This window comes from Alosa alosa, chromosome 23 (genome assembly GCF_017589495.1).
Source record: "Alosa alosa isolate M-15738 ecotype Scorff River chromosome 23, AALO_Geno_1.1, whole genome shotgun sequence".
In the NCBI taxonomy this organism is placed as follows: Eukaryota; Metazoa; Chordata; class Actinopteri; order Clupeiformes; family Clupeidae; genus Alosa; species Alosa alosa.
This window is the reverse complement of record NC_063211.1, coordinates 15,216,276-15,221,609: the sequence shown is the minus strand read 5'-3', so window position 1 is coordinate 15,221,609 and position 5,334 is coordinate 15,216,276.

Genomic DNA, 5,334 nt, shown 5'->3' with positions numbered 1-5,334 from the left:
GTGTGTGCATCAGACGCATTTTATTAACTGTTGTGTTGACCCAATTTCACAGTGCGCATTGCATTGCGTTTTATCACCGCAAGGTAAGACATATGGAAACCCAGAGAGACAGGCAGCCATGCGTGTTTTGTTTCCCCCGATCACGCCTGTGCGAGTGTGCATTTTCCACCTCACCCCCCTTGTCCCTCGGTGAAGAACACACAGGTTGCACACTAGGCTACACCTTTGACTTTATGGGGCAGTAAAGGCATACGGATGTGAGCCCGCTGTCATGCTCATACTCACATAGAGACAAAGCCCAGGAGGTGAGTGGGGTGTGATATTCCGCGAAGATGCGGAGGCGACAAATGTTGATTCTCCGGTGGTCTTAGCTCCGTCAGATTCGTCTGTTGAACACTCTTGGTGTGAAGCACACGTTTGGTGTGACAAAAAACGTCCTGCCGATCTTGATTAATGATAGCTGCTGGATATAGCCTACTCGGAGTCGGACCATGTGCCAACATGACTGGCCTACACACAAAACACTATATTTGGACTGCTGCCATCTGATATAGGCCTATTACATGTGATTTAATTGCCATCCGCGCACGTCAAATTTCATGCAATTACATTGACTATATTTTTAGTTGACCAGGAGATGGCAACAGCGAGCAAGTTATTGGAGAGAGCTTGGACATGGTCTTTTGTTCCTTCTGTCGAATTCGCGGACTCAGACCCCTGTTGTGGATCGTTTAGTTATAATATAACAGTTAAGAGACTGAATTGTTACACATTGCACATATAGGCCTATTTATTATACATTTGCATACATCGTAGCTTTTTAAGCTTCTCAGAAGCAGGCCCTTAACACATCAAAGGTCACTACTGTATTTTAACACTTTACATTTAACACTGATCCATAAGGATAGATCAATATTAAAAAGACCAATATTAAAAGCACCTAAGGAAAACGAAAATGTGCAGTTCAAAGAAACAGGCAAGCTTGTTAATTCCATTGGGTAAGGATAGTAATTAGGCTATAATTGAAATGACCAGAGAGCCCACCATGGAAGTCTAAATATTTTCCCTTTTTTATTTGTTTGCATTTTGTTTGTTTGTCACACCCCGCATATAACCATCCAAACACTCCTGTCGTTGTAATTGTGTCAGCCATGACCTCTACAGTGGACTCATGTAGGACAGTATCAGGTCTCAACCTTTTCTGTCAAGTTAATCCAGCTTCCCATCACATCACTCTCTCGCTCTGTCTCTCTCTCTCTCTCTCTCTTTCTATCTCACTGCCCCCCTAAAACACACACACACACACACACACACACACAAACACACAATCTCTTTCTCTATCTATATATCTATCCCCTCTCTCATCTGTCTGTTTTTGTCACATCTTGCCTGTGGGGTCAACCCGTCAGCCCAAGGTTGTGACGATAGGAGTCCACCCTGGCTTTCACCTCTCTCTCTCTCTCTCTCTCTCTCTCTCTCCCTCCCTCTCTTTCCCCCTCCCTTCCTCACTCTCACTGGTGGTGTTGGCCTGTGTGAGCAGTGGGCCGGATGGTGCCCGTTGGGCTCGTAATCCCCCTGGTGGCCAGCGGTGGCTACTCCATCTTCCCTGGGCATCCCTGGAGGCTCTTGTCCTGCTATTACAATAGATGATGCTCCCCGCCTCCCGGCTCTCTCTGTAGCCCAGCCAAGGTCAGCAGCTTTAGTAGACCACGCTAGTAGAGAAGCAGCAGCCACTCACAATGCATCTGTCCACACACTGCAACAACACACACACACACACACACACACACACACACACACAACCACTGGGATCACTGGTAAAACATTCCTCCTGTCTTTGCCTTTTTTGTGTTTCAACACCGAAGGATTGTTTTTGTCTCTGACAAAGGGACAACAAATATACTATAACGTTTAGGCTAAAGGGCAGTTTTCGAAGATGGCAAAGAATGAGATACTACTCAAAGGGAATCTGAATGTTTAGATTCCTTGGTATTCCATGAGCGATTCCCCGAAAACATTTTATTGAAATTACTGCAATAAAGGTTTATGGACAGACTGCTTGAGCCTTGGGGCGACCATGATGACGATGAAGAAGTGAGAGAAGGACTTCTGTTTTCTTGCCAACAAATAAAATAATTACCCACAAACTAATTAATGGACCATGTCCTTACACAGAATGTTTGTGTGAGAGAGATAGAGAGAGAGAGAGAGAGAGAGTGGGTTGATGGGTAGCATCATGGAACAGGGGTTGGCTAAAGCAATGAAGGGATAATATTTTCACCTCTAGGACCTGAGCTTCACCGGGTTCGCAAGTGAAGCACGCCGTTCGTGGAGCATAACAATAGCTTTAAAGACTGTTCTAATACAAATTCTTTTATTCAAATGCACACACCGCTATCATGTCTGTTCCGTGAATGGAACGCTGCCTGATGTAGTTTCCCTTTATGTGTGAACCCAATAGGAGAACCATCGGCCCATCTGACACAAACCATCATATGCATACTGGTGAGGTTGGGAGAGAGAGAGAGGCACCGGAACCCTGTTTCCCTTCCGAAGGGGTATCTTTGGGGCTCCCAATATGACCCTGAGCCTTCCTGGCGGTCGGTGTTGCATGCAGGTGAGAGTGGTAAAATGCAAGTAAGCATGTGCATTACTGACATTGTTGCAGTGTCTGTTTGTGTGTGTGTGCCTCTAAAAGTAAACCATTGAAAAGCAAAACCCAGTACTCTGACAAGAGGTCTGTTTGTGTGTGTGTGTGTGTGTGTGTGTGTGTGTGTGTGTGTCTGTCTGTTTGTCTGTGTTTGTGTGTTTGTGTATTTGTGTACTGTGTAGGGGACATCCTGTTCACGCAGGAGTTGGACATGATAGTGTGTTCGTGCATTTTGCAGGCTTTACCTCTGGCACTTTTTGATGAGGTTGATGTTTATGCTCTAGTCACAATATTAATGGACATATTTGAATGAACAATACAGAAGTAATCATAATTCTATTATGTGTTATTACAATTAGATTGCTTCAAAACTCACATTAGAATAACACATTATAAACATCCCTTTTCCAATATGGCTTCCATTGTATGATTATCTCTTGTGGTGAAAAAAAAACACAAAAGCAAACCAAAAAGAAGAACACATCTCCATCCCATCCACATCCGCTTGTTTTGTTCCAGACAGCCAAATTGGTTGAATGGATTATTATTTTTGTTGTTTTTATTATCTATGTTTATAATGAATTGCTCTAATGGCCACTCAACAAATAAGATTAAAACAAATCATTGAAGCGATGATGGACAAAGTAAATTATTAATTAATTAGGATTAAAAGGCTAAGGGGGCAAGAGAGGGAGATGAGGATAGAGAGAGAGAGTGGTGAGGGGGATGGGGTGGAGTAATTTAATTGAAAATTGTCACAGAACTGTAAGGCTCGAGAGTTTGGCATGGTTTTGAAGCGTGATATGCGAGGTCAGGCACAAACATCAAAGGCTTACTGCTGAGCCCCCCTCTGTCCACATGTTTCAATCCATTATTTGTACGAGTGGAGTAATTGTTTGCTCGGGCTGAATAGCTGAAGTACTGCTGAGAAAACAGGGTCTGATTTCTCTCTCTCCCTCCCTCTCTCTCTCTCTCTCATATACACACACAAACACATTCACTTGTTCTCTCCCCCACCGTTTTCTCTCACTCACTTCCTCAGCTTCTTTATCTGTTCCTCTGTTTCTGTGCATCTCATTCCCACTCACTCTCTCTTTCCCCCTTGTTGTCTTTGCCTTTAACATGTGAACAAAGAGCAGACATTTGAATATGTATTATTTCAGGCCATCTAATCCATACCACAAACACTGTGTCATCTACAGCCTCATATTTAAATGGCCACCCAATTGCATTATGGGATCTCATCTCACAATTAGATCATTCCAGCTCTGTTTATAGCTCGATAAAGAAAAAAAAAGGAGCTCTATGGAGATGGTTTGAAATTTTCCTCTATTTCCTAAACCATATAATTATCATTACTGTTGAACTAATGATCACGGGGGTTCAGCTTTAATCCCCAGCCATGGTGATGCATGGAGAGCTACAGGCTCTTAACGCTTGCACAGTGCTCTGCATGGAATATATTACCATGTGAGTGTCTATATCTAGTGCCACTGGCTGATTACCATGAGGCTTCTTGAACAACACCTCGTTGGAGAAGTGCTATGGTCCCTGAGGAGCTAAATAAAGTTGTGAGGCCTTTAAAGGCAACGTCCCTGAGGAGCTAAATAAAGTTGTGAGGCCTTTAAAGGCAACGTCCGTGATTCTGGCAAAATGTTGTTGATATTTGAGCTCAACAGCCGATTGAATTACATTTCTGCCTTTAGTGGTCCTGACTCAAGGAGTTCATTGGCTACAATTGTTGATTCTGCTATGTTTGTTTATTTGTTTGTTTGTTTGTTTTTTTCCCCATTTTCAGCAACAGCGACTGTGAAAGGACACTCTGAGGACACACATTGAACACACAACAAGAGGACCGTGAAGAGCAGTTTGAAGTAAAAAAACTGTATTGGAGTTTGAATCACAGGCTCAAACACAAAACCGAGTGCAGACCTCGGCCTTGGTTAAGAGCAGCATGTTGTGTCGCGTTGCGTTGTGCTATTTGGAAGAAAAGCATATCTGTTCTAGATGGAAGGAATGGGAGGAAAGAATAACCATATATTGGATTTGCTGTTGTTGTCATTAACCAGGGAGCTTGGGATTCACTCTGCAGGCACACTGGGTTGTCTCTTACAGAGTTATGTGTGTTTCAAACGCCTAGTTAATCTTTCTCCTTTTTTTTTCTTAACGTGGTGTGAACATGCAGCACTTTTTTCCCTTCCTCACTTGCGAGAAGGATTTGAAATGCTCTTTATAATGAGACAATGATTGGCTTTGCTCTTGCTTCTGGCACTGAAGTTGAAATTACAGTGTCTACAGATAAAGCCAATGACACAGAGACACACAGAAAAATTCAGTATGGCTCTGAAGGCGGCTCTGGGTCACATTAACTCTGTGTTAGTGTTACTAGAGCTGAGTGTTACTGCAACTGAGTTAATATAGTGAGGCAGAAACTTTCGCTTGTGTACTACGGAACACCTATTTAAAATATCAAAGGTGACAGTGTGTATATGTTAAGACTAAAGTAAAAAGTAAAAAAGTGTGTGTGTGAGAGTGCATGAGAATATGTGTATATGTAAGTGTGAGTGTGCGAGTCTTGGTGGGGGTCTTAGCATATGAGTGTGTGTGTATGTATGTGTGTTTGTGTGTGTGTGTGTGTGACCTCACGAGATTCTTTGAATAGCATGGGGCATTTAGTGAGACGT